This window comes from Rhinolophus sinicus, linkage group LG14 (genome assembly GCF_036562045.2).
Source record: "Rhinolophus sinicus isolate RSC01 linkage group LG14, ASM3656204v1, whole genome shotgun sequence".
Taxonomy (NCBI): Eukaryota; Metazoa; Chordata; class Mammalia; order Chiroptera; family Rhinolophidae; genus Rhinolophus; species Rhinolophus sinicus.
The window spans coordinates 39,693,080-39,715,319 of NC_133763.1; the positions used below are offsets into that span (position 1 = coordinate 39,693,080).

Genomic DNA, 22,240 nt, shown 5'->3' on the forward strand with positions numbered 1-22,240 from the left:
CCAAGATAAATTATTTTTACCAACAGAAACAAAAGTTGCCCGAACAATTGCAAAAGATATCATCACCTTAAACTGTAACTTTAATTAAAATAGTCTTCTGCAGATTAAATTTGAATTCTTGTGACAAATATTTCAGGTAAACAAATATATTGTGACAAATATATTAGATAAACAATCTAATAATAATATCAACCCCTATGACTTCAGCAAATTCATGCTTCCAAAATCTTGCAAGGACTTTTCCTAATTGTTGTAACCTTGTGGTCTCTTGTTTATATCGAAAGATGAAGAAACTATTGTGTGGTTGATAATCTGGTTGAGAGCACAGACTATATCTTTTACATGGCATGAAACAAAAGCCAGCATCTAACGTGGTATTTGGCACATAGCAAATATTCAGGAAACGTTGAATGAACACTTTTTCATTCTATGGGAGAGATTTGGACTCATCAAGTCACACTGTTGTACCCTTTCACTGATGTGCTAATTGGAGTGCTAACTTCAGAGAGCCACTGTGCCGGCAGTATCCATGGAGCAGTCGGAAGTTAAATGGGCTCAGGTGGGTATTTAGCTATAGTTACAAACCACACTGGCAATACCACAGAGTCGTCAGGATGTTTCGCCAATTAGCTTAGACGTGAAAAGAACATAGGACGTAGAATCAACTGAATGTGTAGCCCAGTTCCAACATGTCTCAATTATGTAACTTGTGTGAAAATCAATGAGATAATCAATGGAAAAGATCTTTAAGTTTTAAAGTATTTGACAAATGTTGGTAATTAACATTTTGGCATGTATGCCCTAAAATCATGTTTCCATTAGTATCTCTCTTTTAACATTTTGGAAACATGGTCCGAATTCTGTTAATGGATCTACAGTCCTCTATAAGAATGAGTATTATGAAAAATTTTCATGCATTTTATCGGAATGTTGTTTAGAAATGACTACCTGTAACTAAATGATTCTGTCTCATCCCTATGTTCTAGAGCCTACGCCCTCCCTTCTCCTAGTGAGAATTTGAGAAGGCAAGAGTAGACCAGAAAGAGTATCGAGAAAGAATTCTGAGGACCTGAATAACTGCCATATGACTTTAGGGAAATAATCCAAGTTCCCTTAAATACCATTTACATACCATTAAATGGGATTCCCACCTCCCCCCAAGCTCATAATGTAACTGTGAGGATCAAATAAGATGGTGTGCTTCATAAAGGATCATACAACTTAAGATAATATTATTGCTGAATATCAATTCACCATTTTTTTCAGACATCAATGGCAGAATCCTAGATGAATACATATTTCTGCCACAACACTTACATCTTATAGGTATTGACTTATGCGTCTGTTCTCTCCAGTACAGGCAGTGGGGTTTCATTTTTGTAGTTTCTCTGCAAATGCTTCTGTTCATTTACATGTCAATCTTGCAGCAAGTATTACTAAATGCCATAATTAAGTGCAAGTTACGCTGAGGGATGCGACTACACTGGTGGGCTAGACACCCTGTCCCCTGTCCTCACAGAACAAAAACACCTGAAGAATGTGGGAAAGTCACTTTTTACTACTCAGTGCTTCTCTGAGATAAAGTGTTTGGAATACCGTGTTTCCCCAAAAGTAAGACTTAGCTGGACCATCAGCTCTAATGCATCTCTTGGAGCAAAAATTAATATAAGACCCAGTCTTGAGACGCATTAGAGCTGATGGTCCAGCTAGGTCTTATTTTCGGGGAAACACGGTATGAGGAAATTGCATTATAGCTGAAGAGAAGTCACATAAAGCCCAATACCACCAGACTCCAAGAATGTCTCCCTCCCAGAGCTGTTATCTCTATTTTGCGACTTGCATATTTTGAGGAGATAAAAAACAGGCAAAACATACAGGTTGACCAAGTTCTCATTCAGATAGCCAACATTATAAAAATAACATTGCTGGGATCGCCTGAATTTTACAGTTAGCATTAAATACTATTTAGAAACAGCCTAATGCCATGCAATGGCACGTACCTAAACTTGCAAATGAAAAGGGTTAACTGAAAGTTTATTAAAATAATCACCCCCACTTCTGTCCATAACCCCCAAATTATGTGATGGTATGCACATGCCCAAAACTCTTGGTTTCAAAACATCATGAAAATTCCTTCAACTCACCTTGATCTAGAAACAAACAACTTTGCTAGAAATCATGTTCTCCCTGGAATTTGAAGGGCAACGATGACATTAATGGCATTCTGTTGTATGTCAAACTGATATAAAAGCTGCAAACATCTGACAACAGACTCCCATCCCTAAATGGCAGAAATTATTGAAACCACAGGGCACGTAGCCTTCTCTCTGGGAATTTTTATGAAGGAACAGTGGGAGGTGGGCTTTTTAGAGCAGCCTATAGTTACCTTCAATTCATGCTGGTCAGGTCTTTTTCCAGGAGAGTTTTGCTTTCAGTATTTATGTAGTGCAGCAGGCAACTGTTTACCTCAGGCCATGAGAGCCAATCCAGAGCTTCACAATCAGTGTGCAGGGGGCAGCTCTGTTGCCCATGGAAACAAAGGCTTCTTTGGAGGGAGAGGGGGTGCCCTGCAAGAGGCAAGACAGAAAATAATCACACCGATTTTGGCCAGTGCCCTTTTTGAATGTGTTTTTGCTACATGAACAACAGCCACAAAATATTTGTACAGGATTTTGATATTTTACGATCATTTAAGAACTTGTTTTTGAGGTCTCTAAATCGCTTGCAGTAATGGTCTACACTCCTTCCAATAAATTGGTCCTAAGTAGAGTAAATATTCAACTGGGAATGACTTGCATGCTTTCTCCCACCTCAGCAAAGAGAGGAAAAATGTCGTACCAGGTCCTCAGACTGTGTCATTAAGAAGCTTTGGAGATAGATTAACGCTGGACCACAATACGTGTTTTGAAATGTCATGAAAATGGCTGGGACTAGAATTTCACAAATGTCTTCTATCTTTCTTCCAACATTCAAAATATAAATTAAATCTCATGCCAGATTTTCATTATCAATAAACATTTCTGGGAGTTAGCAGTCTGGCCTTTCCAGTGGCCTTGTAATTATCTCACTTTGTGCCCACATAGCAGAGTGGAAGATGAATTGCAAAACAGATAGAGAATGAGACACCATCAAGGACGTTATGACAATAATCTAGTGAGTGATGTAGAAGGCAAAGGAGGCTGGAATGGGAACGAGAAAGAGGGAGAAATTGGTATGGATCTGTCACTTCACTTGCACCAAGATCAGGGACAGAAACTTTACCTGAATTGTCTCCTGGAACCATCCTAATAAAACTGAGAGATACATATCATTATCCCCATTTCAGACATTGGGGATTGCAGAGAGATGAACTTAATAGGTGTCTGAATAAATACGTAGTGAAAGAAAGTAACTTTTCAAAACTGCGTCTAAATATTCTCCGAGTCAGATTATACCTATCTTCTTTTTTTCTTTTTCTTTCTTTCTTTCTCTCTCTCTCTCTCTCTCTCTCTCTCTCTCTCTCTCTCTCTCTTCCTTCCTTCCTTCCTTCCTTCCTTCCTTCCTTCCTTCCTTCCTTCCTTCCTTTTTATTGCTGTGCCTGCAATACTGAAGGCATGGATGATGCTTAGGAAATAGTAATATTTTTTTCAGTGAATTATGACATTCACTGAAATCGAAATATGATCGCCTACATTATGGGATATGTTCTGGGCATAACGTCGAGCCTGGTGGGGACTGGGTTATGAGAACAGACTCACTGTTGTTCCTTGAACATCTTTATAATCTGGATTCACTTTACTTGAGATTCAGTTTTGACATCCCTGAAAAGAATAGAGTAAATTCCTTTCTGTTGCACAACAAAGGAATATCTATGAAAACAAATAAGGCAAAAAGTAAAATTTGAGTTTCCTGAAATACATAAAGTATGTGAAAAATATGGTGATTTTATTGTATGGGTTATGTCTGAGACAGGTAGACCCTCTGGATGCAAGTTTGGGCTCTGTCACTTAGTAGCTGTGTGATTCTGCACCTGTTAATATTTCTGCAACTCAGTTTCCTGACTTCCAACCTTGAGATTCTATTATCTCCCCCATAGAGTTGTGGTGAAAAGGCAATATTAGGCAAACACTGATTTAATCACGATCCAAGTTGTATGTTATAGAAAAAATTATCAAAACTCTCTGAAACACTGAAGAATATGGATAATAACTGAAATAATATGTGCAATAAATGTCAATGTAGTTCAAGATGCATTTATTGGTACCTATTTTATGAAGTCTGTGGTAACATACATATACAAACACAAATCAGATATCATCTCTGTCCTTGAAGAATATATCATCTTGTGGGGACAAAAATCCTAAGTTATTGTAATACAAGGTAGTAAAGTTACTGGAGAGATCTACACATAAGCTATTACATGGTAACAAAAGAGAGGTCGTTATGATGAAGATGAAAATTAATCAGGAAGTTAAAGGATGAATACAATTAAGAAAAGTAAAAAATATTTTTGATAAATGCACTGTAGGTGGAGCAGGTGCAATATCAACCTTGAAGAGACACCAAACTGCAAAGTGTAGAGAAAGATAAATGATACAGTTTGTGCAAATCTGTAATACCAAGTCAGAGAGATAAGACTTCCTCTTGTAGGTGGTGAGGAGCTACTGAAGAGCTTGAGAAAGGAAAGTCATCTAGACAATTTCTTTTTTTTTATTTAGGAAAGATCGCTCTGGCTGCAGGATGGGGGATGGACTGGCTGATGAGATGGCAGGAGGAGGCCATTGAAAGTGAAGGGTTAGGGTAGTTGGCTATTTCATCATTTTGTGCCAATGAGAATGAGAGTCTGCTTGAATTTGATATCAGATGGCTGTAGTGCAAAGTAGGAAATAGATTTTAGGACATTTTAGGAGGTAAGATCAGAACGATGCCACAATTGGTTGGATGTGATTGGTAAGGAAGAGGATTAATGGTAACTTCATTACAGGGAGAACAGGTTGACAGTGATGCTTTGCACAAAGCTGCACAACAAATGTGGGGAAAAAGGAAAATCTGGAAGACAAAATTACACATTTTTTTTTTTTAAGAAGGACCTCTTACATAGTGTTTCTACAATGTTTGAGTGGAAATGTGCAGCAAGATTTACATTTGTCTCTTTCATGCATATATGGGGAAGAGATCCATCTAAAGAGAAGAGACTCACATCCAGGAGATTAAGATTTAATGTGAGCAAAGCAGTGGGCTGTGAGCATGGAATACAAAAAAAATCACCCCACTTTAAGTGGCATGCAGAAGAGATGCTCCTGGGAGAAATTTGGCAGTAGAGGTCAGAGAGGATAAGAGGATAACTGGTCCCACAGAAAGAAACTCGGAGTTTCAAGAAAGTCAAAGAGCTTATATATCCATCCAGTAAAAGTTATTGCTGTAGGCCTTTATTCTGGGCGTATAAAAGTTGAAACATGTTCATGGGTTGGTGACCTTTGCCAGAGCAATTTCAGTTTGTTTAGCACAAAAGCTAACTGTGGCGAGTTGCATTGTAAATGGGAAATGAGGAAGTGGGGACAAGGTGTGTAGACCACCTTGTCACAAAGGAGAGAAGGACAATGAGGCTGTACCCTCGTTGTTCCAAGATCAAGAAGGGAGGTACAAAATCGAGACAGGCAAATTTCCGATGGGAGCGATCTGAGAACATTTAGGAGAAAAAACAACAACAACAACCAAAACAAACACTAGAATGGGGGAAGTGTAGGAAGGAAGTGCTAGTGGTGACTGATAGAGCAAGGTTAGAAGGGACAAGAGAAGCTGTGTTTGAGAGCAGCAGGTGGCAGAAGGAGGAGAGAGACTTCACCTTGAGAATAAAAAAGGCACATAGATGCTATGTCCAATTCCACTTAGAATTGTGGCATAAGACAATTTATTTAATTGAATTCCCAATAATATTATATCCCCACATAAAGTAGTTTAAAGTAAAGCAAGTAAAACACAGAACTTTATCTATATTAATATTGGATTATAAGTGAAGATGAAAAAGTGTGTGTGTGTGTGTGTGTGTGCGTGTGTGTGTGTGCGTGTGTGTGTGTGTGTGTGTGGTGTAGAGAACAGAAGCTAAGGAAAATCAAACCTATTTCCTCAGCTTTCTTAATGCTAGTGAGATTTTCTTTCCCTTAGCTTCTTCCTTTGTCCACATTCCTTAGGATAGAGTTGGGGGTGGAAAGTACTCAAAACAGGTGTTTCTAGAAATTTCAAAGTTCAGCTCAATATTTGTTGATCATCTGTGATATTCAAAGTACCCTACCAAAGAAGAGTATGAAAAGTTCATTAAGGCAGAGACCTAGCCCTCTCTCATAGGGCAGAGAGGTCAATATACAAACAACTAAAGGAAAAACATATTGTCACCTAAGGTTGCATCTTTCACCTCTTTAAAATCAAAATAGAATCTAGTTATTTCATGACCTACTCTACTTCAAGGACTGAGATATTTGGAACTGTTGGTGCGTCATGCGATGTGTAGAAACATTTGACATACATGAAAGAAGAAGTAACGGAAGAGGTTTGTCAGACCAGAGGAAGTGTGCCTTTCGGGTCCAAGGGGGTGGGGGGATGACAGGAGTCGCTGGGATGATTTATTGATCAGTGAAGATGTACAGTTGTAGTTCAAAGAAAGGCAGAGTCCGCTCTTAATAATAAAAATTCCATTCTAAGGGTATCTTGCATTTTTTATATTTATTTCAGAGATAAAAATAAGACACAGGCAGGGAGAATTGCTTTCCCTGAAACAAGAACTTTTACAAAGTGAAAAACTTGAAATTAGATCATACATCAGCATGAATAAGATAGCCCTGCGTGTTCTCCACTTGCAGCTTTGGTGCCTTGGTAATATGCCTGGCCTTGACAGAACTGTATGTATGAAAATAAAGATCGTCTTCCTCAGATAGCATTCTCTCCTGCTTGGATCTGTGCAAAATTTGCAACTCTAGATTATTTTCAGATTAGGAAATAGTGTGACTATATAGTGAACTCTGCAGCCCAGTTGTGAAATATGTGGGGAAAAGATTTATGTGTATATGAGAATTTCTTATTCAGTGTATCTTAGGGATACAATTGGTTTCAAAAACTGATTTCTAAGTGTATAATATTTAATTTAAATGCTTACTTTTACCAAACTTGTCACCATAAAATGCCCAAGTACACCTACTAGTTTGATTTTCAAAATTCTTTGTAAAAAATAAAGTTTTATACAAGGTAGAACTGGCGATTTTCAGTGAATCATGCAATAGAATAAAACAACAGAAAGCAGAAAGTACCAAAGTATAGACAAGGAGATTTAAAAAATGTAACAGAAAGAATGATAAATATGTAAGTTATTCATGTAAACTCATATATATACATATACATATATATATATATATAATTTATAATTTGCTATTAAAGGTTTTGAATTAATCTTTTCAGTTAACCCATGGGAATCATACTATCCAGGTAGAAAGGCATTCAGTCGGGAGTATCCTCACCTCCAAACAGATTTCTGGTGTCTAATGAATATACTTCATACAGAAATCAAAGAAAGGTTGAAAGTAATAGCAACTTCTCTGTCCTCTACACGACAAGCTAATTCGACTGGACTTATTGGAGAAATATCTCACCTCTTGCTTTGCATTGATGTCCAAAGTGCCAATCTTGATGGTTTGTCACAGACAGAAGGTCACAGATAGAGGTCTCGACATAGGTAATAGAATAGCTGGGAAAGGGAAGAGTGACAACTTAGGGTCATATATGTACTGGGTCAGATATGAATCCTGAAATATTTGGGGACCCAGGGAAAATTTAATTCAACTTTATGGTATTTTTCAGAATTTCTCTCTTTGTGTCCACCCAAAATTCATATGTTGAAACTCTACCAACGTGATTATATTTGGGAGATAATTATGATTAGATGAGGTCATGAGGGTGGGGCCATATGAGTGGCATCAGTGCACTTACAAGAATTTTGAGAGCGCTTCCTTCCTATCGCTGTTCTCTGCCATGTGGGAACACAAGGAAAAGTCTACAGTCTACAACCCAGAAGGGGGTTCTTAATAGAACTCAACCATGCTGGCATCCTGATTTCAGATTTCCAGCTTCCACAGCTATAAGAAATACACTTTGGCTGTTTATCAGTCATCTAGTCTGTGGTATTCTAGTACAGCAGCCTCGACAGACTAAGACTCTCCCCGACCTTTCTCTTTTTTATTTTTAATTCTTCTTGCATTATCCAGAATTTTTGGGTTGAATAATTTTATATACATATATGTGTTGAATTCCAGATCCCCTGCAAAAAAAAAAAAAAAAAAAAATGTTGCTTTCATATCTTTTTGAAGTTATTTAAAATTAATTCAACTGGCTTAAATCAATTTGGACAGTATTTACGATCATTGAGTAAGTGTCTCTGATACAAGGATATAGTGTATCTTCCCCTGAAATCATCTCAGATACAAATACTAGACAAAAATTCAGTCTATGTCGTTATCCCTTTATTCTGTCTCTCAATACATTCAAATTCAGCTAGGATCTATATTTAAATATCAAGGATAAATATTTTCAGAGAGACTAGCTAGTGTGCTGAGCAAAGTTTATAGTGCTTAAACTAAAGGGTGCTCGCCAACAAATTGAAGTATTGAATTTGTTCAAATGAGAAAAATTAGACATCGTTTGTATTTATTATTGGTATTTCTTATCCTGAAGAAATAGTAGCAAATGTGTGTGTGTGTGTGTGTGTGTGTGTGTGTGTGTATGTGTTGAAAGGTAGAGGTAATTGATCCAACATAAAATAACAAAGTAAAAGAGAAAACTATCAATACTCTTAAAAATAACTGCCCATAGATGCTTTTCCTATAAGTAATGGAATCGATTATAATTTATAAATCATAATCACTACTTATCACAGATCATTACTTAAAAGCAAATATTGTTATCTGCTTCTGTTTACTCCTTCTAGTTCATTTCTTAGAGAAACATGATTGCCTAAGACTCACGTCACAGCCACTTCCTATTCGATGAGGCCAATACACAAATGATTCTGCCTCTTATGTCTGAAAAGAATAAACATAGCTTTACATGCTACAGGAAAGCATACTCCTTCACGTTTAAAATGTAAATCACTCTGAAAATCAAGGAAATGCTGGTGTGGTTTTCTAACATTCCCTATGGTACTAAATACATGGGCCAGAAAAGTAGTATGACTTGTGAACTTAGAAAGAAATTAGTCACAAATTCTAAGATACAGTCAGTAATATACGAGGAATTTTTGTACTAGAGCTAGTGTTGAACTCCAGACAGGAAGTGATAAACTCTGACACTGAAGAGAAAGCCCAGGAAACAGAGGCTGAGATAAGAAAGACTTGATTGACAAAAAAAAGGGCAAAGAATGACATACCAGAAGTGCTATTTAACACACACACACACACACACACAGATTCAGAACCACACTCAGGAATAGCAAGCTACTTCAAATTGTGCTTATTACCACCCATCCTCCTCCAACACTCCTTCCTATTTGGGTCTCAGTTTTCTCCTTGCCTAATTTTTCTTTAGATTACAACCATTTTCCTATCCTGTACATATGAGGTCTGACAATTAAGTTAGAGAATTCATCCTAGAAAAGAGGCTACATACCTCATTGCTGAATATCACTACTGTCACCTTCGAAGTACTTGCCTTGGGAAGCTATGCACTGATGCCAGCACCTAGTCCACCCTTCAAAGCAATTTTGGAACCCTTTTTCTGGAATGGCCATCAGAGCTGTCGTTGTATTACCCTTGATGTCCTGAATGTCACCAAAATGTCTTCCTTTCAGTATTTCCTTTATCTTTGGGTAAAGAAAGAAGTCATTGGGGCCAGATCAGGTGAGTAGGGAGGATGTTCCAATACAGTTATTTATTTACTGGCTAAAAACTCCCTTTGGTTTTGTTCATCAGTGAGCTCCTTCAGGGCCATTTTTGCACACACCTTTCTGATGCCAAGATTTTCAGTTAAGATTTTCCTAACTTTCTCTCTCAATGTTTACTTGGTCTGCTACGCTTCTCACAGTCAACTGACAATCTTGACACAAAATTCGAAGAATTTTTGCAATGTTTTCATCATTGCAAAACATTGCAATTCTATCAGTTCTGCTGCAACATATCAGTTCTGCTCATTACTGGCTGCCCCAACCTCTCTTCATCAGTGACACATTCTCTCCCCTCAGAAAAACGTTTAATCCATTTGTACATTGCTGTTTTCTTCATGGCATTATCCCCATAAACTTGGACTAACATGGCCCTGATTTCACTTCCACTCTTGCCAAGTTTAACAAGAAATTTAATTTTTTGCGTTTGTGCGTTGCTCTAATTCAAGCTCAAACATTCTTGTGACAACACACAAAAACACGCAACAATAATGAATGTCACTCAGCAAGACACCGCCACACATCCACACAAACACAGCTGTGAGACACTGATATACCAAGGTTATGAAACCTTACTGAGCTGTTTGTACAGTGCTGCCATATAAGTGCACAGTGGCAAGTTCGTGAACTTAACTGTCAGACCTCGCATCTGTGTCCCTGAACCTGGTAGAGATCATGTTAGCACATTCACATGGAATTCTAGGAGTGTAGCCCTCAGGACCACAGATGCTTCACAATAAAAAAGGGCCTGGGACTCCACTAAAGTAGCAGGCACTACTCTGTCATGTGGCCAAAGAGGCTGTGGTGTTGGGAGCTAGAGGGCTGATTTGGGATTGGCTCTCACATGGCATGTCTCAGCTGTGTGAGTCAATTTCTCTTCCTACCTCAACATCAAGTCGCTGAAACAGGCTTAAGCCAGTTTTTCTGTTCTGGCTGCTGAACCCAAAGGACAGGAAATCATTACAGGAAAAACATTTCTAGCAAAGGTCGCTTTGATAGAAAATTACATCAATCACCTTGGAAAAAAAATACATTTCAATTGATGTCATCTGTTCATGGGATAACATCTGTTTTAGTTTCTGACTTGAGTTTTTAAAAGTTACTCTAACTTTTGGAAAAAGCACATTAAAAATTAACCATGTCTTCAACAGTGATTTCAGTCTTTTTAAAGGGAGAAGCGATTATTAGCTGTTTCGTTTCAGAAGCTAAATGGTTGCCTACTTAGAGAATTTTGTTTGTTTGTTTGTTTTGGATATACTCCCAATGGAAAGCTAAAAGAAGCAAATCTTGCAGAAGTAAAAAAGCAAGTATTTTTGTGTGTTGTTTTAGCATACTTTCTTATATGATTAAAATTTGGCAGATGCATATTTTAAAGATAGTGATAATTTTCTTTCCTATGTATGCTAAGTATATTCCATTTACTTCATGAAAATGCGTTACTTTGCTTGTGTATGTATGTACAAAAAAGAAGGGATAGAGAGAAGAAATCAAGGAAATTTTCAAAAAGTCATGTAAATGATAAGTATGGATGTGGCAACTGTTTCCAGTTTCCCCTCAACCTTGCAGAAGACCTGCCCTAGAGTTGTCTGGCCTGAAATGCCCATAGTTCAAAGTGGCCCCTTTTCTCCTTTGATTTTCTCCAAATGTTTTCAATCTACAAGAAGACAGTGGCTGACATGGTTTCTCAATCATCTCCTCTTTAAAACAAACAAACAAACATAAAACTATATAGAACATTTCAGACAGATATTAAATACAGATTCATCATGTAGGAAAATTGATGCAAATAATTCTATGTGAATGGCCATCCTTAAAAAGCCAGAGTGCCCCTTGCTTTCAAACTACACACCTATTCTAGTCTTTATCTCTGAGTCTGCCTTCCTTTACAGGCAACGGAAGTGTAAAGTCTGAGCAGCCCCCCCAGGAAAGCACTTGCTTGGACCCTAAAGTTCCATCTGCCGTGCTGTAGTTGTGCCTAAACTTTGGTCCCCAGACTAAGAGTAGCCTCAAGTGGAAGGTCTCAAGCTTCATCTTCGACCCACTGAATCAAAAAGCCTGAAAGGAGAGCCCAGCCATCTCTGTGTCAGCAAGCGCTCCCAGTGCTGTGATCCACACTCAAGTCTGAGAACCAAGGCCCTGCTGGAATCACACGGAAAAGAGGGGCCCATCCTTCTCGTCTCTGCCTAATAGCCCTGAGCCTCCGTAGCTGATAAAAAGGAAACTTAAAAAATGATTGGGATTTAAATAGACAGAGATATGAAGGAAGGGTATTCCAGGTAGAGAGAGAAGTTTGAGCAAATGCACAAAGGCAGGAAAATTAAACAGCTGAGACTAATCCCAATTCATAATAAGTTAAAGAACAAGAGTCAAGATTCAATTGCCAGGGGATAATTTTTACTGAAATATGTAATGTCAGCCAGAGCTGATATTTACAATGGTAGAATGGTATTAGCACAGAAATTTGTTTAAACACTCATTAGGCCAAATTCTCTTTAATCTCAAAATAACAGTTTTAACAATGGTTTAGAAAATTATTTTCAAAATAACACTTCCATTAAAAAATATGCTTTGAATCATTATGAAACCTGACAATGTGTCATTTATTTAAATTACAGTTGCTTTTATTTAACAGCAGATAACATTACAACAATAAGCAGGCACTTTAGGGGAAAAATCAAGTTTAAAATAATTAAGGAAGCAATCCTGGCATTTGGATTATAAACTGTGAGTTAATCTAAAGAAAATTACAGTTGCTATTTTATAGTCAGACAAATATGAGGGTGACATACATCATTCATTTTGAGGCATATAAATAAAAACCAATTATCTGCATGATTTGTAGTTTACCTGAAAAGTAGATATAACTCTGCGTTTCCCAGATTTTCAGGTGAATTATAATTCCAAAAAGTTCAAAATTTGAATTTCTTCAAGCCATTGGTGGTTATCATGGTCTATGGAAACATACATAAGTGATATGAAAAAAACACCACATAAATCTGTGTAACTCATCAGATAACAAATGGCCTTCCTATGTATTCTATGACTTGTAGGGCCGTTAATAAATTTTACTTCCCCATATCTCTAAACCCTGAAAGCAAAATTCATTATTATCCATTGTCTTTACACCAAAATTATGAATTCAACAGCACAAAACAGACTCTATTAATATTTCCTGAACTCTCAGCATCTAAATGGGAATGTATAAGCGCTGTAGGTCTTTAGAAAGCAAGCGTTTCTTCAATTCATGACATATTTCTTTTGAAGATTTTTTTTTTAAATCCCAGTCTATGTTTGTGATTTTGAGGCCAAGTCTTTTTGAAAATTAACTCCATCTCATATTTAATGTCACTTTATTACATGAGCCCGATTCTTTTGCATCTGTAGCATGTGTGAAAGCATAGGAGTGCAAAGCACAGCAGTTAAAATAAGAAAACCTTTATGAAGAAACTAACACGTGGCCAGGCATTATACTAGGAGCTGGCATATAAGAACCAATAATGTAAGTTCCAGATTATGCCCTAAAGGAGCTGAGAAAAGTGAGTCACAATTGAGACTAAATGAGCATAGAGCAATTTGAGACGTACTAATTAATACAGATGGTTCAAAATGCTAAAAGCAGACAAACCCTGGGGGTCATGGAAGTTGTCATTAAAGAAGATAATATATAAGCTAGAATTTTAAAGAGAGAGAGAGAGAGAGAGAGAGAGAGCTTTCCAGGTTTACAAGAAATAGGGAAAGATGTAGTTTTCCTGGGATGCTAGTCTCTTTGTAGATTTATAGGCAGAATTTCCTCCCTTCCTCAACTCCCAAACCCCTTGTCCATTATTCATTTTTTCCCATTCATAATATTTCATCTGGGGAAAGTAACTTAAAGTAATCATGTAAAAATCCAACCACAAAGCAAGGGGAAAAGCTCACAGTAGATGTTAAACTCATCTCCTGTGTTAAGGTAAGGAATTGCTACATGGAGCACTTTTTTCCCTCTCAGTGGGACCACTGTTCTTGTGAATTTATAGTTAAATTAAACACGATGAAATCATTCAAGGCAAGCAAATTTAGTGTTATTTGCATGTTCCCTCCCCCTAATTTTGGAGGCTCCTCTGTAGTCTCAGACTGGGGTTAATTACTGATGATTTCCCCTTTTGTATTCATAATTTTTCTCTGGCAGTTTCACACTATTATTATTGGGACTTTCCTTTGTCCTGCTTAATTAAATGCTGAAAAGCTTCCAGTTGATTTCGCAGTCTGCTGAGGTAGCTAGATAATTTGCAATCTAAATAAAGGGTTCAGCATTGACTCAACTCTCAAGACCTGCTCTCTTTTTTTAATTTTTTTTATTAGTTTCTGGTGCACAAATCAATGTAATAGTTAGACGTTTATCATTTATATCTCTCACACTGTGTCAACCCCCCTCCCCCCATCCACTATCCCTCTGACATCGCACACAGCCATTGCATTTCCACTGTCTCTATTCCTCATGCTGTACTCCGCTTCTTGTAACTACATACATAATATATATAAACTTGTAGTTGACATTCATTATTGTTCAGCTTCAGCTTCAGGTGTACAGTGCAGTGATCAGGCATCTACATCTTCCCTGAGGTGGTCTCCCTAATGAGACAAGTGTCCATCGGATACCCTACAACATCTTTACAACATTATTGATTACATTCCCCAGGCAACGTGCATGAGATGATACTGACAAAGTGATTAAAAACAAACAAACAGACAAACATTGGTTTAGAATACCTCCTCACTATCCTTCAAACAGGACCTTGCTTCTTGGGTTTTGACTGTCTGTGTTTTGTCCATAATTCATTCAGGATTGAGAACTAATTGTCATTGTCATATTGAGTTGCTCATGCTAGACAAATAAAAAAGCAGGACTCCTTGGGTGACAGTGATGGGCCCAAAGCAGCAGGCGGCTGCATGCATGAAGCAGTAGAGAATGGATTCGTGTCACCTCCGAAAATGGCCCCTTCGCAACATGACAGAAATCTCATCATATGCGTGTTAAGACTCAGGGCTCTAAGAAGGCAGCTTAACACACAGAAACACCTTTCTGTTAGGTCAGCTCAAGAGAAGATGTTTCAAAAAAAAGTAAACACGGGGATGCAGAGTAGCATTTGGTGGGCGTTTATGTAATAAGTAACCGTGCACGCGCTCATGTGCACTTGTATTATTGTAACAACCAAAGCCCTGGGCTGAAATGATTTCAAATCTGAAAGCCAATCCCCATAGCAGATAGACCTATGAAATATTCACATGGAAGTGCTGTGGCTTTCTGACCACTTTGGGACTTGTCATGCACTGGCTTAATGGTAATTAAAATAAGCAAACGAAATCCACCAGTCCCATTTCTGCTCAGAAGAGGCACTGTGGGAATAATCAGAACCTATATTTTCCCACAAACGTTTCCTACAGATGAGGCACACCGCTGGTTCCTTCTCCCCATCCCTTTTCAATCCCTGGGCACTTTCTCTGAGTGCTGCTTCATGTTGGTGAGAGTCTGTAGTGCAGCACATGTGGCTGCTTACTGAGCGTGTCATCTACTGAAAAGCACACGAGAAGTAGGAGGAGATTGACTATTAGGGTGAGTTGTGGGGTGGGAGTCAGCAGTCTTTTCAACAGAAGGATCACCATCTCCAAATCCATTTCATGTTCAGTATGGCTACTTTAGGATCTTTGAGAAATCTTATATTGCTTCCATTAGCCTTTATGCAAAGTTAAACCCTCAACTATGGAATATCACCTATAGAGTATTCATTGAGTCGTTTCTCTGACCCCAGGTACACCAGGCATTATGAGAGCTAAGGGAATACAAAATTTAGTCTCTCTTCAAATAGGTTACAATTGAGTTAGAGAGTAGAACTACAACCAAAATAATGACAAAGATAAGCTATATATATATATATATATATATATATATATATATATATATATATATATATATATGAATTAATGGTAATGAATTAAATAGTACATTTCCTAACAAGCTATAGGTCTGTATCAATTAAGTAATTGGAGTTGCTGAAGCTTAAAATCGCTAAGGAAGGAAGAATAAAATTTTACTTAAAGTGTGATCCACGGACCAGCAACATGAGTATCATCTGAGAGCTTGTTTGAATGCAGAATTACAGGCCAGTCATCAGATCTACTAGATCAGAGATTGGATTTTTAACAAGAGCCAGGTACAATAGAATTTGAGGAACACTGGACTAAGCTATAAGTTTCAAGAGGGCAGGACTCCAGCTAGATTTCTCATGGTAGAACCCCAGTAACTAGTCTTACAACATTGATAGGTGATCCTATTCATATTCATTAAAGAAAACAGTGCTGAGCACATAGCGTACAGGTGAAAATCAGGGTACATATCAGGATAAAAATGATGTACATATTTTAACAATATCCAGAGAACCCCCACTGTGGGCATGAAAAAATAATATTTAGATTAATTAGAAGAATCTTCATTTGGTGTGAGAATATCACTTCAATTCCTGGTGAGTGATTTTTATAATATCATTTAAAGAAAAGATATCTGTATTCATAAATCTCTATTAAATAACTAAATTATTTATAATATTTAAAATAAAAGGTATCTTGTTATGCATGTATAAAATGAAAAAATTATAAAGTTACAACTTCAGAATATAAAATAGATTTTAGAAGTATTTTGCTTCTATTCAATTATTCTTTATTGATAAGATTCTATGAAAATGATTTTTATATTAAGCTCTCAAAAAAATATTAAGAAAAAACAGGACATCTCTTACTATACCCGTTATCGATTACATGAAAAGTTAGAACTCTATAACGTTGGGAATGTAATCAAACTGTCTGTCTAATTTTTGTTATCAGGTTTTGATAACTGGGCATAACTTTGTAATTTTTTTTAAATGTTGAAATATTCCAATACAGAAATCAATAAAAAGCACAGAAAATATTATGTAAAGACATCCCGGTTTGAATAAGAAGAGGCTGATCCAAATCTGAGGTTCTCAGCAATCTTAACTTATTTTAATAGCCTGGACAGCTCACCAAAAATACCAAATGGCCAAGACCTACTTATTCTTATTAAGTTAGAATTTCTGGGTGTGGGACTTCACTATCTATGAGGTAAAAGAGGTCTTGCTATATTGTGTCAGTCCTTTATAGTTTTTGTTATAATTATATTTCTCACTCATAAACATCATATTTTGTTATCAGTGTTCATATTTTGCAGTAACATTGGCATAAGTCATAGAAGTATTTTGGCTAGGAGTAAACAAAAGGCCCATTACGATAAAATTCAAAATCAATCTATGCTTAATTTTTCAACTGACACTTCAAGACATAAGGGCCGTACAGCTTTTAGGTCTTCATTAAATTGTAAGTCTGAGCCCTGCTTTTTACTCTACTCTTGAATGTAGAGATAGAGCTGATGAAGATAGGTGTTGATGACCCTTTGCTAGCACCCTTCCCCTCTACTTAACTCACTCCATTTTAGGAATTTATTTCTATAGTCATTTCCTTTTGGGCAATAGCTTAGTGTATCTGTATAATTCTTCCATCAAACCAGGAATCAAAATTTAAAGGTAGTAAAATGATGCAAAGTAATAGAAGTTTAACTATTAATTCTAATTAATTCAACACTGTTTACCAAACATTTATTGAGCGTTTACCATGTGTCAGGCTCTCTTCTATGTGTTGCGATAATGACAGTGAAAATGGCAGACATGGTCCATGTGCTCAAGGAGCATACACTCTAGTCATGGGAGCCAGACAATGCACATCATTTCAGGTGGTGGTAAGTGCTCTGGAGAAACAAAAACAGTGATCCTCAGTGATAGAATGGGGTGGCAGAGAAGGCCTCTCTGACCATGTAATATTTGAGCTAAACTTGAATGACAGGAAAGAACAGCTAATTGTGAAAACTGTAAGGTCCGGATGAGCTTGGAAATTTCAGAGAACAGAATAAAAACTTATGTGGCTGGAGCAGAATGAGCAAGTGTTTGAGAAACAAGAAATCAAGTGAAAGGACCAGTAGAAACCACATGCTGTACCACTTTAGTCATCATGATAGGAGTCTGAATGTAGAATGTTGTGTGTTCATTGAGGTTTAAGTAGGTGCAGGGAGGTGAGGTGGGAAGAGGGGAGGGATTAGGCAGTAGATAACATATCTTACACAATGAATATCTAGGACTTTAACTTGATTTTTAGATCAATTGTTACAAAAATAATTCCTTTTATAAGTAGCTTTGCTTTAAGTTGTCTTTTCTTGGAGTGCATCATTAAAACATATTGTGAAACTTCTGCACTATTTTACATTCAATGGAACAGACTCAGAGACTTCAGAAAGCTTGCCAAAGGCTACATAACTGGGAAATGATAAAATTAGGAGTTAAGTTCTAAAACTGGGACTTACATGTTCATTTTTGGTGTTAAAAATAAATGAGCATAAAATGACAAAAATAAAAAAGTAATAAATAACCAACAGTTCCTATTTAGTAAATATCAGAATTTCTAATCTGAAGAACTGTACTTCAGAAAATGTCCTACAAGAGTAATGTGCAGGAAAAGTGCGAAGCTCAAAATGTGAGAACTGTCTTTCAGCATGGTGATAACAATCTGTGAAAAACCCTGTCCTAACTTAACATTAAGTTATCCATTCAAAACTAATAAAAACAAAAAAAACTGTCTACAGTTTGAACCATGACCAACTCAAATGACCCATTTTTAGCAGTCTGGGAGACAGCCTGGGTATCTCTGTGGATGGGCATCTCCAGGCCTGAGAGACAAGGAATGTGGGAGAGGAACGAACAAGGAGCACACTATGGTAGGGAAACTGAGGATGGGTCTGGGCTCCCTGCAGTGATCAATCTTTCATTTCTGTGGATCTTGGAATTATCACTGAGCCTCCATTAAAATACTGAAGTTATGGTCTGGGCTCCTCTGTGTCATGGGGAATGGGAGGTTTCTCCATGCTTAGGGAGAAACAGACAAATGGAAGGTAAGGTCATCTCTCCAAGATCAGAGTGGGGTAATTAAGTTATCACCAGTGGAGAAGATCTGTCCCAGCACAACTGGCAAAGCCCAGGGAAGCTCTGAGAACCAGATGAAAAATACTGTGTTGGCACTGCTTTCAGACACAGGAGAACTTGTGCCACCATAGTTTGGATTGTATGTGGATCTTGGGAGCAGTATAGTATATTGGATTCTAGAGCCTGAGCTCACGTCCCACTCTTCTACTTACTGATACGTGATGTTGTATGAGTCACGCCTCTGGGCCTAGATTTCCTCATCTTTATAATAAGGATAATAATTGTGTATATTTCATAAAATGCATATGAAGACTAAGCGAATTGAGTAAACACAGGGCATGGAAAAGTGCCTGGTATATAACAAGTGCTATGTAAGCGCTGACTATAATTATTAGTAGCAGTAGCAGTATCACTGTTGATGTGGTTATATAGCTCTAGTCTAGAAGATCCTGAATAAATGTGTACATGGGAGAAGGGGGCTAAACTGATTCTGTATCTGCAGAATACAAATAGCAATTTGCAACTTTTACGTTTAACCTATTTTCAACATGAAAAATGGAAATACACCTGTAGATTACTGATGAAAACATACCTACTTTTCTACCTAAAACTCTCAATGCTCATTTTACAACAAATGGAGTAAAATGAATGGGGTAAAAGACTACATGTACTATAAGCACAATGAAATTATATATAAGAGAAGGTCTTCAACCCGATTTATGTTTATAATCTTAATGCCTGCTACTGAACAAGAGTAAGCAATGAAAACAAATATTGACATGACAGTAATTTGTTCATTGATGCTATTTGATTTTCTTAGCAGACTGAGACCCACATGTTAGGTAGAGACCAAGTTCAAATACATTTAGTCAAGGAGTCCGTGGACATAATGCTGAACAAACTGTGACGTGAATCCTGGAAGCCCCCAGTCAGGCCCAGCCATCTTTGTCATTTACCCTCCTATCCCTTTCCTCCAGTTCAGCAGTCGGGTTCACCCACTAATCCCAAGAATGTCAGCCACTGCAATTAAGTGACTGTTGCAACTGCGCTAGCACCCAGAAGACATTTTAAACCTTCAACATGAGTATATCCTTTATGAGAAATGGTGGCTAGGATTTGAAGAAGAAAAAGAAGACGCCTTTTCCTCCTTCAGACTGTCATTTCCCTCTGACCTTGCACAGACCTCTTTTCACAGAGTCCCACAGTCCTTGGGCTGTCACACCTCAGCTAACTGCCTGCAGTGACCTTCGTCTCCTTCAGACACCTAGTTACCCCCTGGAGACCAGATTCTCCTACTGAGTCCAAGCCTGCTAGTAAATCTTGGCAGATATTTTCCTTAGCAAACTCTCACTTTCCCAGTTGATGTTTGTTTTGTAAAATGTCTCGGCACTAAACTTAGCTCTCTATGTGACCTTTGCCTCTCAGCCCCAAAGAATTTCCATAGCCTCAATTAGCCCCTAGGTCAGTTTTATTCACCATATAATACACATTACTTATGACATTCTCTGTGAGCATTCCAAACCACGATCTAGAAACAGAATTCAAGGTTAAATCTGAGGTAGTCATGCTTTTGAGGATCTTATAGTTTAGCCAGGAAGAGACAATTATGCAATCACTGAAATGTTACATATGCATTAAGAGTATACAAAGTACCTGGGAACACAGAGTAGAGACTGATTAGAGAGGAGATGGGGGCCCCTTTCCAAGAGTTGACATTCGACATAAGTCTGAAAGCAATAGGCAAAGTCCATCAACAAAAAAAGCCTAGAGATGTAGTGGGTGGGATGGGAAATACATTGCAGGCAAAGAAAATAATATTTATGAAAGCCTAAAATATGACTGATTCCTTCATTTTATAATAGCTTTTACCTGTGTAGACTCCCTACTCTTCTATTAGTACGTTTCTTACTTATCCCCAGCACAGTTTGAAAAATTAAAGTCTACTTCTAGGCCCTATTCTTTGAGTTTTCTCTCCATCACGATAAAATATCCAATCAACCCATACCCCCCAAAATGAATAATTTAATAAATTGTTTTCAAATAATTGGTTAGACATGTGAGATGTAAAAAGAAAAAAAAATGTGGAACGCATTCCAGATGGATCAAATATTTAAACATAAGAAGGTAAACTATGCAAGTATAGACATAGAAAAAATAAGAGGAAATATTGTTTATAACTTTGGAGTGGGAATAACCTAATGTAACATCAATACCAGAAACTATAAAGAAGTTTAACCAATTTGATTAAAGAACATTTAGATACGTGTATTTGGCAAAAGGCAACATGAGCAAAAATGAAAATAACACCGGAGTTTTTGTCTTGACATCCTTTTTTAATCTACTCTCCCTGTGACTGAATGATGGACCTCCAGGGTTTCCAAGAATCACTGATATTGATTAAATTGGTGGCTCCTGAGAGTTCTGTGGTGTCTCTCGAGCTCAGCCATGGAGAGCCACAGGAGGCTTGCTGCTCACTTAGAACTTGCTGTACTGCTCAGTTAATGTTCATTATTCTAGTTTCTAGGAACCTCTCTTTCCCTTGTCCCTTCACCCTAGAGGTAATCAGCTCTGGGTTACTGCATAAATGCTTGTGGCTCTCCCCGCCTCCACCCATCAAAACAAGGTCTTGTGAATTTCATAATTGGATTTTTCTCAAATTATCCTAATTTGATTGTGCCATATGTTTTCTGTTGGGACCCTGACAAATGTACTGGGAAAGAAACTGAAATATACATGACAAAGTTTAATGTGTGTAATATACTTCATCGAGGAATAATAATTGCAACATTAACAGTCACTACTATTTACTGTTTACTCTGTGCCAGGTACTTTGTAAAAACATAGTCCAAGAATTAATGCATTACTTCTCATAATTATACTAAGAAGATTCCAATTTCACTAACAAGTCAACTGAAGCTCAGAGAAATGAAGGAGCTTGCTCAGAGTCACATGGCCAGTAATTGGAGAGTTAATGTCCTAATCCCATCTGATTACAAAACCCATGCTCTTAACTATAATGCTATATTCAGAAGAGAAGAAAGATTAAGTGATTTGAATAACAGCACCAATAGTTAGCACTTATTTAGCATTTGTGCTCTGTCAGGAACTTTTCTAAGCATTTTATCTATATCAACTCATCTAATCCTCAGAAAAACTTAATGAGGTAGAAGAGCTAAGCAATGTGTTCAAAGTTATAGAGCTAGTAATTTTCAAACTTAGATACACTGAGAATCTAAGTTTGAGACTATGTAAGTTCATCTCTTTATTTTACTAACTTTTGGTAGTGAATAGAAAATTTACTAAAAAAGAAATACAAATGAAT

The 22,240-nt window shown here is 37.3% G+C and overlaps 1 long non-coding RNA gene across 3 annotated transcripts in view; it reads right to left on the reverse strand.

Moving 5' to 3' along the window:
* The window catches only part of LOC141568474 (uncharacterized), a 188,904-nt gene that overhangs the window by 127,594 nt on the left and 39,070 nt on the right, over positions 1–22,240 (reverse strand). For all 3 annotated transcript variants that reach the window (XR_012491620.1, XR_012491619.1, XR_012491621.1), the window contains exons 3-5: positions 12,746–12,849; positions 7,620–7,714; positions 2,387–2,567 (exon numbers count right to left, since the gene is read on the reverse strand). This is a non-coding gene — a long non-coding RNA (uncharacterized LOC141568474). The remainder of the gene's footprint in view (positions 1–2,386; positions 2,568–7,619; positions 7,715–12,745; positions 12,850–22,240) is intronic.